The sequence below is a fragment of the Muntiacus reevesi genome, chromosome 15, assembly GCF_963930625.1.
Source record: "Muntiacus reevesi chromosome 15, mMunRee1.1, whole genome shotgun sequence".
Lineage (NCBI taxonomy): Eukaryota > Metazoa > Chordata > Mammalia > Artiodactyla > Cervidae > Muntiacus > Muntiacus reevesi.
Genome location: NC_089263.1, coordinates 25,586,787 through 25,608,332, shown reverse-complemented (window position 1 = coordinate 25,608,332; position 21,546 = coordinate 25,586,787). Strand labels below are relative to the sequence as shown.

The 21,546-nt window shown below is 47.5% G+C and overlaps 1 non-coding gene across 1 annotated transcript; it reads left to right on the top strand.

The window, feature by feature from the left end:
- Positions 1–13,157: 13,157 nt before the first annotated feature.
- Positions 13,158–13,280, top strand: LOC136147696 (small nucleolar RNA SNORA44). Its single transcript, XR_010659350.1, has one exon. It is a non-coding gene; the product is annotated as a small nucleolar RNA SNORA44 (small nucleolar RNA).
- The last annotated feature ends 8,266 nt before the right edge of the window (positions 13,281–21,546 follow it).

The following is a 21,546-nucleotide window of genomic DNA, read 5'->3' as shown; positions in this document are numbered from 1 at the left end:
TTTTCCAGTTCATTTCTGTAAAAAATCATTCATCATAAAACCAAAAAAAAAAAAAAAATCAAACTGGACCTCATCAAAAAATTTTAAATCTGCTCATCAAAGACACTATTAAGAATATGAACAGATAAGCCTTAGACTGGGAAAAAGATTGGCAATACCTGTGTCTGATGAAGAACTTATATCCAGAATATATGAGGAACTATTACAGGTAAACCATGAACCCTCCCTCCCTGAGAAATACAATGGCAAAAGACTTGTAGCTCACAAAAAATACTGACAGATAATATCAGGAAAATGAAAATTGAAGGCACAACGAGATGCAGTATCACACCTACCAGAATAGTGAAAACAGACTTGATGAGGTAAAGTTTTTGGCATCTTTATTTATTTATTTATTTTTTAACATTTCCACCTTAATTTATTTGCTCAAAAATTATTTTAACATACAATGGGGGCAAACGAAAAATGTTGATGCCATGTTAATCTCTCCCTCCCCAGTTTTTGGCATCTTTAGAGAAACTCTCCATGCACTGTGGATAAATGGATAAAATAGGACAACAATGCTGGAAAACTATGCGGCAGTTTCTGATAAAGTTAAGCACACACATACCCTTGACCCAGCAATTCCATTCACGGGTATTTACCCAAGAAAAATGAAAGCATGTTCACAGACACAAAAAATTACACAGGAATGTACATCGCAGTCTTTACTTCATAATGGCCATCAATAGGAGAATGGATAATCAAACTATGGTATATTCATACAATGGAATAGTATTCAGCAATAAAAAAGAAGGACTTACTGATATACACAACAATATGGGTGAATCTCAAAAACATTATGTTAAGCAAAAGAAGCCAGACACAAAAGAGTACATATTGTATGAAGTCCAAGAACAGATACTACTGATGTATGTTAATGGAAATAAAGAAGTAGTTGCCTGGGAGGAGCGGGGAATTGATTCAAAAGAGACAAAAGGAAACTTTGTGAGTGATGAAATGTTATATACCTTCCTCTGGATCATGGTTACCTAAGTAAATACAATTGTGAAAATTCACAGAAATGCATGAGTGACATCAGAGCATTTGATCGTATCTGAGTTATACCTCAATTTTAAAAAAAAGGTCTATTTTTTTAAAAGAAAGGCATGTATGTCTTGCCTTGAACTGTCATGGGGCCTTTGTGAAATGTGACATAGTATTTTGAAAGAGTTAGATTCAGCATCAGACACACTGGGTTCCAGTGCAGCTGCAGGACCTTGAAAAAGTCACTTAGCTTTTTTCCATTTCCACCTCTGCAAGAAAAAATAATCTAAATCACAAGATGGCTATAAAGATTAAATGGAAAATTGATGTTAGTCTTTAAATCAGTACCTATCACCTGGAAAATTTTCAATAAACTTAGCTATTTCTAAAAAATGTTTGAAATAAACTGTAATCCTGGGGTGGGGGGGGCAGCTAAAAATACATTCTGTTCTGCTTTGTAAATAATATCATATGCAACTTAGGACAAATATTCCAAAATCAAAAGGAAGCACTGGAAAACAATTAAGTTAAAGGCATAGGTGTACTCGGTGGAGTACAGCTGTGGACACAGCTGGTAGCTATTACTTACTTGTGATTATTACAAGAAAATCTGGCACCTTCTGTGATCATACACAAATCGGTCTTCGTCATGTCCTACCTCATCTTTTTACCCAGTGTCAAAAGGAAAGGGAAAGGCTGCTTGGAACGAGGACTAAAAGGAAAACAAGCCAGGATTATTGAAAGTGCTTAGCTTCAACTTTTCTAAAGGAAACTCCCATTTTCACCTTTCCAGAGGGTTCCATGACAGATTAATTTATTCAGCTTCAAGACTCATCTGAATTTGAGAATAAGAACTAGTGGAGAAGTAAGAATGGAATTGAAATATATCTTGAACCTGTCTGCTTAATCCCTGCTCCCTGCTATATCAGCTTGCATCTCTCTCGGTCTGATCCATTTTTGAGAAAGAGAACCCACTAGGGCATCCTCTGGGAAGACCCTCCTCTTCTGTCCTCTTGTCTCTGCTTGGAGAGTCCTGAGGAGTTGGTCCACTGCACAGAGTATCTCCTTCTTCTCTGGGACTTTGCTGGCAGATCCAGCTGGTCTGCGACAACCCCTCTCCCAGGCTATGGTACAAGGGCTCCATCCTGGTTGCCCACCCTCCCCACCCCCACCAGGTATTACGACAAGCTAGTCAAGGGAAAATGAGATTTTAAAGGACCCCTTTGCACTGTCTGATGGCAGATTCTTTGTGTGCTACTCAGAGAACTTGATGGGGGACTAACCAGGAAGCAGCTCATGGTGGTCTTTGGCCGGGCCGGGTCATCTCCAGCCCATCATCCCTTCTCCTCCAGTGGCCATCTGTGACATTCCTTTTCTTTCTGCAGAGACTTTCTGGGAGCTTGGCAAGTGGACTCATTGTTCTGACACGTGTGGCCACTTGGAAGCCCGAATTCAGAGACCCCAGTGCCTGATGGCCAACGGGCAGGAAGTCAGTGAGGCCTTCTGTGACCAGCTCCAGAAGCCACGGGCTGCATTTCAGCCCTGTAGCAACCGGGACTGCCCCCCCAAGGTGTGTGCAATCACTCTTCTCTCCTTGCTACCAGGTTTCACTTGTTTTAAAATGCACAGTTATTTGGACTGAATAACTCAACCACTAACATTTGTTTTACGGGGACTGTATGAGGTGCTCAGCTAAGTAGTTTATGTGGAACACCTCACAGTCACCTATTAGGTCAAGATTATTCATTTTTAAAAATTAAAAAAAAAGTTTTTTGGTTGTACTAAACAGCATGCGCAACCTTAATTCCCTGACCAGGAAACCCGAGCCCCTTGCACTGGAAACTCAGAGTCTTAACCTCTGAACCTCCAGGGATGTCTCCAGTGTTGTTCATTCTCTATTATACAGTTGGAAAAGGTCCCTTAAGCCACACAGGTGTGAGGGCCAGAATTCAAGTTGGGTTGTTCTGATTTCAGAGCTTTGGCTCTTAATTGCCACCCTCACCTGCTCCCTGCACTCACAATGGACCTTAAGAGCACAGGGAAACTGACTTCATGGGTTCACCTAGGAGATATGGCAGTGGGCCAGCATCACAATGTGCTTGTGAAAAGCACATTCCTTAGACTCTACCCACAGGGTCTTGTTTAGTTGCCCAATTGTGTCCGACTCTTTGTGACCCCATGGACTGCAGCACAACAGGCCTCCCTGTCCCTCACCATCTCCCAGAGTTGGCCCAAGTTCATGTTCATTGCATTGGTGATGCCATCCGGCCATCTCATCCTCTGATGCCCTCTTTTCCTTCTGCCCTCAATCTTTCCCAGCATCAGGGACTTTTCCAATGAACTGTCTGTTCACATCAGATGTCCAAAATATTGGAGCTTCAGGCTCAGCATTAGACCCTCCAGTGAATATTCAGGGTTGTTCTCCCTCAAGATTGACTGGTTTGATCTCCCTGCTGTCCAAGGGACTTTCGGGAGTCTTCTCCAGCACCACAGTTCGAAGGCACCAATTATTAGGTGTTCTGCCTTCTGTAGGCCCATCTCTCACAACCGTATGTGACCACTTCGAACACCAAACCTTGACAATACAGATTTTTGCTGGCAGAGTAATGTCTCTGCTTTACAACACACTGTCTAGGTTTGTCATTGCTTTCCTGCTACGAAGCAATGGTCTTCTGATTTCATGGCTACACTCACCATCTGCAGTGATTTTGGAGCCTAAGAAGAGGAAATCTGTCCCTACTTCCACCTTTTGCCCTTCTATTTGCCATGCAGTAATGAAGCCGGAAGTCATGATCTTAGGTTTTTATTACTATTTATATTTAGTCTTAACCCGGCTCTTTCACTCTCCTCCTTCACCCACATCAAGAGACTCTTTAGTTCTTCTCTGCTTTCTGCCATTAAAGTGGTATCATCCTCACCCCCAGCGGTAAAACCATTAATAACCTTTCAATGTCATGGGTGACACAAAACAATAATTTTAAAAGTATCCAAAATCAAACTCATAATCTCCACCAAATCTGATCTGCCCCTAATGTTCCAGATCACAGTGACTACATCCTAAGCTACCACCCCTCTTTCATCTCCCTTTCATCCATTCCTGTCAGTTTCCCACTGTTCCTACCTAAGTCCAAGCCATTGTCATTCTTCATGAGGGTCACGTCAGGGGCCTCCTGAGTTTTGTCTCCTCTCTAGAGTGCCTTGTCTACTCTACAAGCAGAACCATCTTTTACTTTACTTATTTTTTACTGGAGTTTAGTTGCTTTATGATATTGTGTTAGTTTCCACTGTACAACTAAATGAATCAGCCCATGTATACATACACCCCCTCTTTTTTTGGATTTCCTCCCCATTTAGGTCACCACAGAGAACTGAGTAGAGTTCCCTGTGCTATACAGTAGGGTCTCTTTAGTTATTTTATACATAGTAGTTAATATATGTCAATCCCAGTCTCCCAATTCATTTTCCCAAGTGGTCCTAGTGGTAAAGAATATGCCTGCCTCTCCTGCAAGAGCTTCGAGAGACTCAGGTTCGATCTGTGGGTTGAGAAGATCCCCTGGAGGAGGAAATAGCAACCCACTCCAGTATTCTTGCCTGGGAAATCCCATGGACAGAGGAGCCTGGAGGGCTACAGCCCATGGGTTGCAAAGAGTCAACATGGCTGAGCGACTAAACAACAACAAGGAGCATATAGTTGATTCCTTTTTCTTCCCTTTGGTTTCAATGAGTTGAAATCCACCTTTTTGAAATTTCCACCTAATTTTTCCCTAGCTCTGCTCTCTGAGGCCACACAGATGATGGCTTTTACATCCCTGAGGATGACTTAATCCCACCCCCATGCTATTGTTTCCACATGGCAATTCTGTTGCTCTGAGTGAAAGGAAATCTGAGAAGATGGCTGGGAGTTATATGTGCTACTGCCCATTCCCAGATACATGTGTGTCAGCCCTGAAACAGTCATAATGCTCGGATGATGGGCTTTCCTTCTGGAAGACAGTCCCCATAGGGTCTGACCTACTAAGCTCCTATAGTTTTTGTTCTTAGGTGGCTCACAGGCACATGGTCAGAGTACTCTGTGTCTTGTGGTGAAGGATTCCGCAGTGGGCAAGCACACAAGAGCCAACGGAATGGTGCAGGTGTTGCCTCCGAGAGCCCGCATCCCCAGAGACCGTACTCTGGGGAGAAGCCTGTTCCAGTCACTCCTGTGTTCAAGGGCTCACTGAATGAAGATACCAAGTAATGCTGACAAATCTAGTGTTTTGAAATCATCCAGGTCATTGGCAGGTCAGTATAAACCCTGACCCTTTCAGGCTCCGTTCAGTCATTATGAGGCACCATGGAACCACAAAGTCAGCCTGAACTCTTGCTTCACACTTGTTTGTGCATCTCTTCCATGTAGCATTCACACAGACAGGCACATTGTGTTAGTAAAGTAGGAAATGTGTTTTCTAGGAGAACCAAAGAACTAGAGCTCTGAATGTCCTTACCATGTCCTGAAGATCCTGGAAGAGCCCCGAAGATGAAAGGTTGTGGCTGTGAGCCAAGAACGACACTGGGATTCTTGGCCTGCAGATGAGAGTATTTCAATCTGGGGCCAGAGATGAGGCTTGATCACTTGGAGCTTTTGTGTAGCAAAGTTTTATTAAAGCACAAAAAGGATAGACAAAGCTTCTGACAATAGACAGCAGAAGGGGGCAGAAAAGATAGCTCCTTGCCAGTTTTTAGCAAGGTATCTTATGACTGTTAGCAAGCTGTTGATCATAGATAGAAGAAACACTTCAAGGTTGAGAGAGTTGCACCAGGTTTCTCTCCCACAACATACATATCTGCACAAGGGGAGTCCTCTACAGACTAGGTGTCTCTGGGTGAGATATATTGTATCCACAAAACAACAACAAAGTCTTGAAGGAAAACAGACCTCCAAACAAACACATAGTTACATTAACATAGCTTAAGAAAAACTTTTTCAAGAGTAAGATATATTGTTTCTTTGGGCAATTAGCAGCTCAAGGTTTGGGGAAAAGGTACTTTCAGGTAGAACCCATTGTCATCATAGCAGTACAGGATTAAAGGGAGCCTCCTACTCACATGACTAAAGCGGGAGCAGAGGAATGTAGGAAAAAAGGTCCACCACTTGCCATTCATTTCCTCCTGCCGCTTGGGGACCTCTGGCCTCCCGAGCATAACTTGCCAAACGGTGGGACCTTAATACGATAGGAAGCGTCCTTATAAGAGGAGGAAGGGACACCCAGAACTCTCTCTTCTTCTGTGTGAACACAGAGAAGAGGTCACATGAGGATGGAGACAGAGGACCCTGGAGGGCTACAGTCCAGTCCATGGGGTTGCAAAAGAGTTGGATACGACTTGCAACTAAATAGCAACAGTGTTGGAAGAGGGCTGTCTACAAGCCAGTAAAAGAAATCTGACTGAAACCAACCCTAACAACACCTTGATTTTGGACTTCTAGCCTCTAGAGTTGTGAAAAAATTAATTTCTGCTGTTTAAGGGATCCAGTGTGTGCTTTTCTTTTATGGTGCCCTGAAGACCACTGGGGCTTCCCAGGTGGTACTAGTGGTAAAGAATGTGCCTGCCAATGCAGGAGATGTAAAAGATGTAGGAGGCAAGGGTTCGATCCCCTGGGTTGGGAAGATCCCCTGGCAGAGGGCATGGCAACCAATTTCAGTATTCTTGCCTGGAGAATCCCATGGACAGAGGAGCCTGGCAGGCTACAGTCCATGGGATTGCAAAGAGTCAGACATGGTTGAATGACTAACACTACACAGACTACTACTAATACAGGGTCCTACATATTACTTTAAACATTTTTGAAGATTTTCTTTATTACAATGTAATTAGAGGTGGCATTTGGAATAGGGGTTCTGAGACTTTTGTGCATCTATTAATAGTGGTCCTTGGTTCCTTTTCCTAAAGCCTGCTCTTACTGTTACTGCCTCACATCTGTCTATCTTGTAGCTTCTCTTACTGAGTTGCAGTATTGAAAGGGACCTGACTCTGGCTTACCTTCATATTGGAGGACAAAGACACTACAATTTCCAAATGCTATCCTTGAGGTCAGACACATACATTTTCACAGACCAATCAGATTTTTTCTTCTCCAAAAAAGTATTAGAACAGATGATGACTTTTGTGTGTGCATGTTTATATTAGTCTCATTCAAATTGAAAACAAAAAGTGGAGCTACAAACCCAAGTTACAATTGTACTAGCTTTTCTTTTTTAAAGCTTCTAATTTTATACTGGAGTATAGCTGATTAACATTGTTGTTGTAATAGTTTCAAGTGGACAGCAAAAGAATTAGCCATACATATACGTGTATTCATTCTCTCACCAACTCCCCTCCCATCCAGGCTGCCACATAACATTGAGGAGAGTTCCCTGTGCTATATGTACTAGGACCTTGCTGATTATCCATTTTAATTATAGCAGTATAGCATTGCTGCTGCTGCTGCTGCTAAGTCGCTTCAGTCGTGCCTGACTCTGTGAGACCCCACAGACAGCAGCCCATCAGGCTCCTCTGTCCCTGAGATTCTCCAGGCAAGAATACTGGAGTGGGTTGCCATTTCCTTCTCTGAGAAGTGTAGCACTAGCTTTTCTAAACACCCATCTACCTATGGACCTCATGGCCATCTCTGCTAACAAGGATGCTTGCACTGAGATTTACAAAATCCTCCACACAATCAGAGGAAGGCCACTTTGCCAAAGTAAAGTTGGCACAGCATGTTGTGACAGGGTAGAGGTGGCCATTAAGGTCATAAATGAATGTCAACAGAGCGTTTCCAGTCTCCAGGAGCTCCTTCCCGAGGCCAACAGTATGAAAGTTCTGAACCATCCCGACACTGTGAAACTCCCGAAGGTCACTGACACAGAAGAGAAACTCTCCTCATCATGGAACACCTCCGTGGGGAAGACAGGCACACCTTCCTGGATGAGCAGGGCCGCATGACGAAGGCAGGGGTCTGAAGCCGCTTCCAGCGGCTGCTCTTGGCCCTTCAGCACTGCCACCAGCGGGGCACTGTGCGCTGGGACCTGACACTGAGCAGCGTGCTCCTCGATGAGAACCAGAAGGTGAAGATTTTGGACTTCAGTCTGAGCAATGAGTACAATCCAAGAGAGAAGCTAGATACTTTCTGCGGCACTGCCGCCTACACATCCCCTGAGCTCGTCCTGGGGCGGAGCTACGTGGGTCCACCTGTGGACGTGTGGAGCCTTGATGTGGTCCTACAGTCATGTTAACCGGGTCCTTCCCCTTCCAGGGACAAGATTTCTGGCAGCTCTGGCATAGAGTGCTCATAGGGCAATACATTGTGCCCCACACTACCTATCGTCTGAAATAAGAAGCTTACTTGCAAATATGCTGACTCTTGACTCTGTAGGGTTTGTCAACAGAGGTACTTTAACTGATATTTGGAAGCATCCATGGGTTAAGATGGGTCGGGAGCCACTCCTGCCACTCTGTGAAGAGGACTCAGGGGGGACAGTGGGGATGATTCTGGGCTCAAGGTGGGACCACAGCCTGCACTTGAAGGGACCCAAGGTGGGATTCCAGACCATTATTGTGAGGCCCTCCCTCCTCTTCCAAGAATCTCAGCAGCTGAGAACTCCAGCCTCCAAGCCTTGAGGCGTCCACCCTCCTACTGGCCTGGCTATTCCTGTGGGAGACCATTCCAGGCAGGGTCGACAACCCATGATTCACAGGAGAAGACCACCAAGCCTACCACGCCCCCCACCCCCCCCCACCCCAGCTTGGAAGTGAAGGCAAGTACTCCAAGCTCAACCCCCTTGTGGGACCTTTCGGCCTCCCACTCCATAAGCGGCATCTGTGACAGCTGCAACACCTGTGGCACCCACAACACCTGCAACACAAACAGTACCTGAGACCCCGTGACACCAGTGGCTCCCACAACACCCGTGACAGCAGTAGTACCCGTGACACCTGTGGCACGTTTGATACCCGCAACATTCGTGGCACCCAAGACACCAGCGGGACCCATGACATCCAAGATACCAGTGGCACTCAAGACAGCAGCAGCACCTGAGACACCAGAGACTCCAGCTGCACCAGGATACCAGCGGCACCCACTACGCCACTGACACCCCAGACACCAGTGGCACCCGAGTTACTAGTGACACCCATGACACCACTGATACCATGACACCAGCAGCACCCGTGACACCCGAGACAGCAACAGCGCCTGACACCCGCCACACCCAACGCACCCCAGGCACCCAGGGTACTAGTGACACCCATGGCACCTGTGACACCAGGGGTGCCTGAAAAACCTGCAGTAGAGCCCCAGAGGGAACCCACTGACCCCTGGGTGCGGCTGACACAGTCGGAAGCTCCTACCAAGTCAGGCAGCCAGAATCCTCAGCCACTCCCTCTGGCCTCAGTCAGAAAAAGAAGGGGCTGACTGGGAGAATAAAAAAGTTTTATTGTGAAACATTTCTGTTGCAGGCTTCCCGGCAAGAAGTGCAAAAATACAATAGTCCCAGAAACAACCCCTGCATGACTAACAGAGAAAAGTTGAGACCTGCTGAACTCCCTTAGACCCAGTCAAGTGGACTATGGGATTCAAATCTAGAACTCCATGGCCTCATAGGGCATTATCATGTGCCCTACTACTTATCATATGAAATAAGAACCCTATTCTTATGCATGCAGATCCTCACCCCTAAAAGCAGGGCTACTTTACCCTGTCTGTGGCAGCATCCGTGGGTCAAGACGGGCCAGGAAAAGCCACTCCTGCCACTGTGTGAAGCAGATCTGAAGGTGACAGTGTGGATGCCTCTGAGCTCGATGTGGGACCAGAGCCAGAAGTCAGAAAGCCTGAGCCTGAACAGTCCCAGGGTGGGGCCCCATGCCATCACTGTGAAGCCATCGCCCGCCATGAATTCCAGCACTCAAAAACTCCAGCCGCTAAGCCCTGAGGCGTGCGCCTCCATACCAGCCCTGCTATTTCTGTGGGAAACCATTTAGATGCAGGAGACAAACCACGATTCAAAGCTCACTGACTCTACCTCTCCCCCACCTACCGCATCTGCCTCGTGTTACTCTGGGGTCACTCCCTCCACCAGCGGTATCTACCCCAGCCGAGGCACCCGCCGCACCCCTGACACACACTGCACCCAATGCACACCCAACACCGGCCGCACCCTAGACACCCCCACACCCAGGGTACCAGCGACACCAGTGGCACGTGCAACGTCAGTGACATTCACTAACACCAGAGATACCAGCACCACCGGAGAGACCTGAGGTACCAGCAGCACCACAGACACCTGCGGCAGCCATGACACCAGGGGCACTTGAGACACCTGCAGCAAAGCCCAGGCGTGTACCCACTGCCCCCTGAGTGAGACCCACACTGTTGGGAGCTCCTCCCAAGCTAGGCAGCCAGAGTCCTGAGCCACTCTCTCGGCCCTCAGCCAGAAAAAGATAGGGGTGGCTGGGAGATGTGGAGTTTTATAATACAACATTTCTGTTGTGGATTGCCCAGAAATACCCTTAAAAGTAAACTAGGCTCAGAAACAATCCATGTATTACTGACCAAGACAAAAGGTGAGAACGGCCGAACTCCCTGGGACCTGGCCAAGTGGATATGGGATTCAAACCCAGCACCTCCACAGCCTCACAGGGCATTGCCATGTGCGCAACTACTTATATGAAATAAGTAACTTAATGGCAAGCGTGCTGACCTTCAACCCTACGAAGAGCCACTTAACCCTATCTGTGGCAGCATCCATTGGTCAAGATGGACCAGGGAGAGCCACTCCCACCACACTGAAGAGGAGTCAGAAGTGAAAGTTGGGGATGCCACTGGCCTTGAGGTGGAACAAGAGCCAGAGCTCAGAAAGCCTGCACTTGAATAGACCCAGGGTGGCGCCCTGTGCCTTCACTGTGAAGTCGTTGCCTGCCATGAAGAATTCCAGCACTCAGAAACTCCAGCCTTTATGCCCGGAGATGTACACTCTTATAGCAGCCTGGCTATTTCTGTGTGAAACCATTCAGATGCAGGATTCAACCCACGATTCAAAGATCACACACGCTACCACTCCCTCACCTACCACATCTGCCTTGAGTGACCCTGGGGCCATTCCCTCCACCAGTGGTGTCTTCCCCAGCCAAGGCACCTGCCACATCCCCAACACCCACTGCACGCCTAACACCCTCGGCACTGACAAAACCTATGGCGCATGTGATGCCCGCGACATTCCCAACACCAGACACACCAGCCACACCCCAGACACCCACAGCACCCATGACACCTGTGACACCAGGGGCACCCAAGACACCTGCAGCAAAGCCCAGGAGTGTACCCACTGCACGCCCCACCCCAGTGGGGCTGACACTGTTGGAAGCTCCTCCCAAGTCAGGCAGCCAGAGTCCCCAGCCGCTCCCTCTGTCCTCAGCCAGATAAAGAAGGGGCTGGCTGGGAAAATACAAAATTTTATTGTGAAACATTTCTGTTGCAGGCTTCCCGGCAAGAAGCACATAAATACAATAGTCCCAGAATCAACCCCTGTATGACTAACTGAGACAAAAGTTCAGACCTGCTGAGCTCCCTTAGACCTGGTCAAGTGGATTATGGGATTCAAATCCAACACCTCCACAATCTCATAGGACATTATCATGTGCCCGGCTACTTATCATACGAAATAAGAACGTGATGGCAAGCATGCTGATCCTTACCCCTAAAAGCAGGGCTACTTTACCCTGTCTTTGGCAGCATCCATGGATCAAAATGGGCCCGTGCTGGGAGCCATTATGGGAGGTCCTGCCCCTGACAAGGTCATGAAGAAAATACCGGGCAGGCAAGGCCATCTGGGACCCCATCCATGACGAGGTAATGAGGAAAAAACCTGACAGGCAAGGCCGTCTAGGATAAGGGACCCTCCAGGTTGGCCTTGGCCTCTACCCCATCCTGTATCCTCCCCCTTTTTCTGCTGTTGTTCTTGTTTGCCCTGCTGCGGATTCTTGTGTTGCCTGCTGAGAGCTCTCCTGCTCCTCTTTCATTGAATAAAGACCAACTTATAATCCTAATTAATAAATCTCCTGGACGCTGGTATGAAGGGGCCGGGGATGAAGGAAATGATTCAATTCAAACCCTTTTGCTGGCATTCTGGCTTGTTTGATAAATGTATGTTCTCATTGCAAAAAATGCTCATGATTGTTCTAAACATCCTAAGCACAGTACACTAACAAAAGAAACTATTAAACATAGGCCCCTCCATGGGGTGAGAAAAGTTCCACAAATATAATAGCCACAAATGTGCCTAATAGAAAATACTTTAGATAGAGATTAGCTGGCGACTTCTTGCAGGTAGTTAACTTTTAGACCAAGAGCATGTTTTGTGCAATATCTGCTGTTTTTGCAATCCTTTGCATTTCTCTTCTATAAAAATGTGATCCTATCTAGTTCCCATGGAGATGACACCTAATAGAAATAAAATAGATCAACCACAAAAAAGACAGGGTCGGCTACTGAAGTTGCTTAAAGTTGCACCAGGTGCAAGCCATAAATTGTCAACAGGCCTGATAGCCAAAAGATATTATACATAGAGATTAACCTTAAAAAAGGCCCTAATAGGCACAGAGCCCTTTGGGGGGGGGGGTGAGGAAGCCCTATTAAAGAATACAAAAAATATTGTTTTAAAAGTGGTTATTAGATCAATGTTTGATTGATGTTAATGTGCTGAGGTTGTGTAGTGGAAAACTATTGTCAATATAGTTGGAGATCTAGAAAAATAAGAGTTTAGCCCTAGTATAAAAACAATAAGATAATTGTTAATTTTAACCAGGAGTGCTAAACAGGGGCTGCCTCACCAGAGCTGCATAGTCTTTGTGTGCTAAACTTTTTAGATAAATTTAGCTGAGAAATTTCTGCAAAAAGACTGACTTTTATGTTAATAGGATTGTATTTCTATTATGTTGCAACCTGCTGTACCATGAGACTGCCACTTTTCTGTTTTCTGCTAACCTCAAGGCCAGAAGATAATGTACAAAATATCTATGGAAAAAGGCTCTCATAAACAAAAAATATACAGAGCACACCTGGTTTCATGAAGGACAAGCTGATATAATGTTAAACTAAGTCTGTATGCTTACCTCCCCCTTAGAAATGTGCCAACCTTGTTGTGGCCATGGGATCTCCAACTGCATGCGAGAGCAACGTGGAGAGACTTTGACAGCACAGGTCAGCATAATATCTGCAGCTGCCACTCGCCTTTCCTATAATCTCAGGGAAAAAAAAAAAAAAAAAAGAAATGTGCCAACTTAGGGTACAAAGGCTACGGTTAAAAATAAAGCAACAGCCAGACTCTGCTGCACATCCTGGTCTGGTCTCTCTCTCTCTCTCTCTCTCATTTTCCGACGCTGTTCATCCTGAGGGTTCCCCTGGATCCTGCTGGGGCTGGACCCCGGCAGGCCAGGAAAAGCCACTCCCGCCACTGTGTGAAGAGGATCTGAAGGTGAAAGTATGGATGCCTCTAAGCTCGATGTGAGATCAGAGCCAGAAGTCAGAAAGCCTGAGCTTGAATAGTCCCAGGGTGGGGCCCCCGTGCCATCAGTGTGAAGTCATCACCTGCCATGAAAAATTCCAGCACTCAAAAAACTCCAGCCTCTAAGCCCTGAGGTGTTCACACTCACACTGCCCTTGCTATTCCTGTGGGAGAAAATACGGATAGAGGAGACAACCCATGATTCAAAGATCCCCTGACCCTACCACTCCCCCACCCATCTGCCGTGTGTGACCCTGGGGCCACTCCCTTCACCAGCGGCATCTTCTGCACCCGAGGAATCCGCTGCACCCCTGACACCTGCTGCACACCATTCACGCCCGACAGCCGCCAAACCCAAGGCACCCCTGACACCTGGGACACTAACGACACCTGGGGCACACACAACAGCAGCCATTTTCTTGACACGCAAGACACCAGCAGCACCCGAGACACCCGTGATTCCAGGGGAACCGGGACACCTGCAGCAAAGCCTCAGAGGGTATGTGCTGTGGCTGCTACCCCTAACTGGGTCCGACACCATTGGAACCTTTTCCCAAGCCGGGCAGTCAGAGTCCCAAACCATTTCCTCTGCCCAGACCAGAAAAAGAAGCAGCTGGCTGGTAGAATAATGAAATTTTATTATGAATCATTACTACTTGGTGCTTGCTGGAAACAGGCACAGAATTACAATAGTCCCAGTAACAACCCCTGCATGACTAACTGCAACAAAAGGTCAGACCTGCCAAGCTGCCTGGGACCCCATAAAGTGGACTATGGAGTTCAAATCCAGAATGCCATGGCCTCGTAGGATATTATCATGTGCCCTCATAGGGAATTATCATGATAAATTTCACATTATCATGTGAAATAAGTACCAAATGGCAAGCATGCTGATCCTCAACCCTAAAACAAGAGTTAATTTACCACAACTGGCAGCATCCATGGGTCAAGATGGGCCAGGAGAGCCACTCCTGCCACTCTGTGAAGAGGATTCCTAAGTGACAGCAGATGCCCTTGGGCTCAAGATGGGACCAGAGCCAGAGCTCAGAAAGCCTGTGCTGGAATAGGCCCAGGATGGGGCCCTGTACCACTGAAGAGGAAAAATTAAAATTTTACCTCCTTTTGGCTCTGTAACTCACCTTACCCGTTGCAAAGTCTGGATCATGTAGGTCACGTAGTCTGAAAGTGGGGACTTGCAATACTGCTGCTGCTGCTGCTGCTGCTGCTAATCACTTCAGTCATGTCCGACTCTGTGTGACCCCATAGACAGCAGCCCACCAGGCTCCCCCGTCCCTGGGATTCTCCAGGCAAGAACACTGGAGTGGGTTGCCATTTCCTTCTCCAATGCATCAAAGTGAAAGTGAAGTCACTCAGTCATGTCTGATTCTTAGTGACCCCATGGACTGCAGCCTACCAGGCTCCTCCATCCATGGAATTTTCCAGGCAAGAGTACTGGAGTGGGGTGCCATTGCCTTCTCTGCTTGCAATACTAGGAACCGGAATTTATCTCACTCACCCTTATCCTGCTCTTTGCAGTCGCACAACCCCTGCAAACCTGCTTAATCATGCCTGTCCAGGTAGGCATCCCCCTCCCTATCTTGACCACTGTTCCCACACGTGCGAAACCCTTTAGTTTAAACCAACCTATAACAGCTAGTGTTGCCCACTATAGTCTGTCTATAAAAACTCTGCAATCCCTTTGTTTGGGGCTCAGAGCTTGAAGTGTTAACTCCTCTGGGCCCGCTGGTGTAATAAACCTGAGTTCTCCAACTCTCCGAGCGTGGTGCTTGGTTTCTCAAGTACTGGTTTCTGCAAAACCATCGCAGTGAAGCCCCTCCTGCCATGAGGAACTCCAGCACCAAAAAACTCCTGCCTGCAAGCTGTGAGGTGTCCACCTTCATTCTGGCCTGGCTTTTCCTGTGGGAGACCATTCGGATGCAGGACAGGACGCATGATGCAAAGATCCCTGACACACCCAAGGCACACCTGACACCCGATGCACGACTGATGACCAGCGCACACAGGGCACTAGTGACACCTGAGACACATCTGCCTCCTGTGACCCTGTGGCCCCTCCCTCCACCTGCGGCATCTTCGGCTCCCAAGGCACCCGCCGCACATCCAACACCCGCCGCACCCGAGGCACACCCAACAACCCTGGGGAGGGGGTCACTAGCAGCACCCGCCGCATGCGGGCCACCAGCAACATTCACGATACCCGAGACACTGGTGGCACCTGAGACACCCTAGGCACCACCAACAGCCGTGACACCAGGATCACCTGAGACACCTGCAGCAAAGCCCCAGAAGTTACCCACTGCCCCCTGAGTGCAGCCGACACAGTGGGAAGCTCCTACTAAGCCAGGCCTCCAGTGTCCCCAGCCACTCCCTCTGCCCTCTGCCCTCTGCCAGAAAATGACGGGGCCGGCTGGGAGAATGTGAAATTTTATTGTGAAACATTTCTGTTGCAGGTTTCCCAGTAAGAGGCATAAAAATACAACAGTCCAAAAAACAACCCCTGCATGATCAACTGAGACAAAAGGTCAGACCTGTCAAGGTCCCTGGGTCCCGGTCAAATGGACTATGGGATTCAAATCCATCACCTCCACAGTCTCATAGGGCATTACCATGTGCCCGACTACTTATCATACAAAACAAGAAGTTTAATGGCAAGCAAGCTGACCTTCAACCATACAAACAGCTAGTTTACTTCATCTTTGGGAGCATCCATGGGTCAAGATGGGTCAGGAGGAGCCACTTTTGCCACTTAGTGAAGAGAATTCGTATGTGACAATGCGATGCCTCTGAGCCCAGGGTGGGACCAGAGCCAGAGCTCAGAAAGCCTGAGCTTGAATAGACCCCAGGGTGGGGCCCCAACCACCACTGTGAAGCCCTTCCCTGCAGTGAAGAACTTCAGCCCCCCCAAAACTCCAGCCTCCAAGCCCTGAGGTGTCCATCCTCACATTGGCCTGGCTATTTCTGCAGGAGACCATTCAGATGCAGGAGACAACCCACAATTCAAAGATCCTGACTCTACCACTTCCCCACCCATTCCATCTGCCTTGTGTGACCTTGGGGCCACTCCCTCCACCAGAGGCATTTCTGCCACCCAAGGCGCCCACCACTCCCCCAACACCCGCCACACCTGAGGCATCCCAGCACCGGGACACCAGTGACACCTGTGACACCAGCAGCGCCAGGGACAGCTGCGGCACCAGGGACACCAGCTCAAAGCCCAGAGGGAATCCAGTGCTCCCTGAGTGTGGCCGACACCACCAGAAGCTCCTCCCCAGCTAGGCAGCCACACTCCCCAGCCACTCACTTTGACCTCAGCCAGAAAAAGATAGGGGTGGCTGGGAGATGTGGAGTTTTATAATACAACATTTCTGTTGTAGATTGCCCAGAAATACCCTCAAAAGTAAACTAGGCTCAGAAACAATCCATGTATTACTAAGACAAAAGGTGAGACCTGCCGAACTCCCTGGGACCTGGTCAAGTGGACTATGGGATTCAAATCTAGCACCTCCCTGGCCTGCTCAGAGGATGCTCTGGAATGGCCTGGGGGACCAGAATAGCGTCACCCTGACCCAGCTGCCCCTCCTTACCCCACTGGGTGAAACTTCATAGACTGGACTGTCCCCCGGGCATGTCCCCCTTCTCCCACTTTCCCTCCTTCCATGTTGGTGGTGGAGGGGATAGTTCTTGCCAACTCTGGTTCTTCATAGTTTTAATAAACTTTATATCTCCAGAAAGACGCATCTCCCTCTGTTTTGCATCCTCTCCAGTTAGAGAAGTGTATAGTCATGTAGGACTTGGAGTTAATGACCTAAGAATTAGCACAATCACTCTCAAGAGAGACAACTGCTGCACTGCAGGGCAGAAATGCAGAAAGAGTGTATTCTCCCACACTGACAATACTGAACATTTTCAGAAGGGCCGAGGGGAACTTTGACCCCTGCAGCCTGAGGTAATCAGGACCGGGTGGTCTAGGATTGAACAGTAAGTCCCCTGAACTAGCCCATGTGTGGTGTGGTCAGCTCCCTGTGCAGATGAGTTTCCTGAATGTCCTGTAGGAGTTGGGTGTTCTCCTCTCCCCTGTGGGGAGGGGCCCTGATGGGTGGAGTTTTGTTAAAACATTGCTTCTGTTTTATGTTTTGGGATTTTGACCTCCTAGCATGTGGGATCTTAGCCCCCTGACCAGGGATGGAACCCACATCCCTTGCATTGGAAGGCGAATTCCTAACACTGGACTGCCAGGGGAAGTCCCATTTTTGCTGCGTGGGTTTGACTACAGGGACTGGAAGATTTGAAAATACTACATTTGCTAGCACTACCTTGTTCCTTCGTTCAACCAGTCAGAGTCCTGACTCTGGGGATGCACATTCTTAGTGGCAATGCCTGCACCATTCCTGTGACTCTTGTGTGCTTACATGTCACTTGCCCACTGCAGAATCCTTCACCACAAGACACAGAGCACTCTCATCATGAGCCACCTAAGAACAAAAACTACAGAAGTTTAGTAGGTCAGACCCTATGGGGACCGTCTTCCAAAGGGAAAGCCCATCCTAGCACTATGACTGTTTCAGGGCCTACAAACACGTATCTGGGAATGGGCAGTAGCACATATAACTCCCAGCCATCTTCTCAGATTTCCTTTCACTCAGAGCAACAGAATTGCCATGTAGAGACAACAGCATGGGGGTGGGATAAAGTCATCCTCAGCGATGTAAAAGCCATCATCTGTGTGGCCTCAGAGCTAGGGCAAAATTAGGTGGAAATTTAAAAAAGGTGGATTTCAACTCATTGAAACCAAAGGGAAGAAAAAGGAACCACATAAATGCTCCTTGTTCAGTTGTGTCTGAGTCTTTGCAACCCCATGGGCTGTAGCCCATCAGGCTCTTCTGTCTATGGGATTTCCCAGGCAAGAATACTGGAGTGGGTTGGTATTTGCTCCTCCAAAGGATCTTCTCAACCCAGCAATTGAACCTGTGTCTCCTTCAGCTCCTGCATTGGCAGGCAGATCCTTTGCCACTAGCGCCATCGTGGAAGATGAACTGAAAGATTGCAATTGACATATGTACACTGATATGTATAAAATAGATAACTAATGAAACCCCAAAGCACAGCACAGGGAACGCTACTCAGTGCTCTGTGGTGACCTAAATGGGAAGGAAATCCAAAAGGGATGGGATGTATGTATATATGGGGCTGGTTCACTGTGCTGTGCAGCAGAAACTAACAAACATCGTAAAGCAACTATACTAAAAAAACAAACAAAAAAACGTAAAATAAAAATGTTTCTGCTTATAGAGTGAACAAGGCACTCTACGTGAAAGTCTCTCAGTCGTGTCTGATGCTTTGCAACCCCATAGACACACTCCATGGAATTCTCCAGGCCAGAATACTGGAGTGGGTAGCCTTTCTCTTCTCCAGGGAATCTTCCCAACCCAGGAATCAAACCCAGGTCTCCCACATTGGAGACAGATTCTTTACCAGTTGAGCCACAAGCAAAGCCCAAGAATACTGGAGTGGGTAACCTATCCCTTCTCCAGTGGATCTTCCTCATTGAGGAATCAAACTGGGTTCTCCAGCATTGCAGGCAGATTCTTTACCAACTGAGCTATCAGGGAATTCTGAAGGCACTCTAGGAAGGAGACAAAACTCAGGAGGCTCCTGATGAGGCATTAATGAGGAATGACAATGACAGTGAGACACTGACAGGAACAGAAGGAAGTGAGAGGAAAGGGGGTTGGGTAGCTTAGGATGTAGTCATTGTGATCTGGAACACTAGGGTTAGATCAGATTTGGTGGAGATTACGAGCTTCATTTTGAATACCTTTAAAATTATTGATTTGTGTCATCTATGACACTGAAAGGTTATTAATGGTTTTACTTTTGGGGGTGAGGATGATACCACTCTAATGGTAGAAAGTAAAGAGGAACTAGAGTCTTTTGATGAGGGTGATGGAGAGTGAAAGAGCTGGCTAAAGAATAAATAGTAAATAAATTTAAAAAAGAAAAAAAAGAATAAATAGTAAATAAAACTAAGATCATGTCATCCAGCCCCATTACTTCATGGCAAGTAGAAGAGGAACAGGTGGAAGGAGTGACAGATTTCTTCTTCTTAGTTTCCAAAATCACTGCAGATGGTGACTGTAGCCATGAAATCAGAAGATGATTGCTTCGTGGCAGGAAAGCGATGACAAACCTAGACAGTGTTGAAAAGCAGAGATATTATTCTGCTGACAATGTTCTGTATTGTCCTGTACTGTCAAGGCTACAGTCCTCCCAGTGGTCACCTATGGTTGTGAGAAATGGACCTACAGAACGCAGAACACCTAATAATTAATGCCTTCAAACTGTGGTGCTAGAGAACACTCCTGAAAGTCCCTTGGACTGCAAGGAGATCAAACCAGTCAATCTTGAGGGAGATGAACCCTTAAAATTCATTGGAGGGACTGATGCCTAGGCTGAAGCTCCAGTTTTGATCATCTGATATAACAGATAACCACTGAAAGACCTTGATGCTGGGAAAGATTGAGGGCAGAAGGAAAAGAGGGCATCAGAGGATGAGATATCAGGATGGCATCACCAATGCAATGAACATGAACTTGGGCCAACTCTGGGAGATGGTGAGGGACAGGAAGGCCTGGCGTGCTGCAGTCCATGGGGTCACAAAGAGTCAGACACAATTGGGCAACTAAACAACAAGACACTGGGGGTAGAGTCTAAGGAATGGTGATTTTCACCAGTAACTCTTGTGATGCTGGCCCACTGCCATATCTCCTAGGTGAGCCCTTGAAGTCAGTTTCCCTGTGCTCTTAAGGTCCATTGTGAGTGCAGGGAGCAGGTGAGGGTGGCAATTAAGAGCCAAAGCTCTGAAATCAGAATAACCCAACTTGAATTCTGGCCCTCATACCTGTGTGGCCTAGGGGACCTTTTCCAACTGTATAATAGAGAATGAACAACACTGAAGACATCCCTGGAGGTTCAGAGGTTAAGACTCTGAGCTTTCAGTGCAGGGGGGGCTTGGGTTCCCTGGTCAGGGAATTAAGATTGTGTATGCAGCTTAGTACAACACAAAAATCTTTTTCTTAATTTTTATAAAAGAAAATGAATAATCTCGACCTGATAGGTAACTGTGAGGTGATCCACATAAACTACTTAGCTGAGCACCTCATACAGTCCCTGTAAAACAAATGCTAGTGGTTGAGTTATTCAATCCAAACAACTGTGCATTTTAAAACAAGCAAAACCCTGGTAGCAAGAAGAGAAGAAGAGTGATTGCACACACCTTGGGGGGGGCAGTCCCGGTTGCTACAGGGCTGAAATGCAGCCCGTGGCTTCTGGAGCTGGTCACAGAAGGCCTCACTGACTTCCTGCCCATTGGCCATCAGGCACTGGGGTCTCAGAATTCGGGCTTCCAAGTGGCCACACGTGTCAGAACAATGAGTCCACTTGCCAAGCTCCCAGAAAGTCTCTGCAGAAAGAAAAGGAATGTCACAGATGGCCACTGGAGGAGAAGGGATGATGGGCTGGAGATGACCCGGCCAAAGACCACCACGAGCTGCTTCCTGGTTAGTCCCCCGTCAAGTTCTCTGAGTTGCACACAGAGAATCCCCCATTAGACGATGCAAAGGGGTCCTTTAAATCTCATTTTCCCTTGACTAGCTTGTCGTAATACCTGGTGGGGATGGGGAGGGTGGGCAACCAGGATGGAGCCCTTGTACCATAGCCTGGGAGAGGGGTTGTCGCAGACCAGCTGGATCTGCCAGCAAAGTCCCAGAGAAGGAGGAAATACTCGGTGCAGTGGACCGACTCCTCAGGACTCTCCAAGCAGAGACAAGAGGACAGAAGAGGAGAGTCTTCCCAGGGGATGCCCTAGTGGGTTCTCTTTCTCAAAAGTAGATCAGACTGAGAGAGATAAAAGATGATTTAGCAGGGAGCAGGGATTAAGCAGACAAGTTCAAGATATATTTCAATTCCATTCTTACTTCTCCACTAG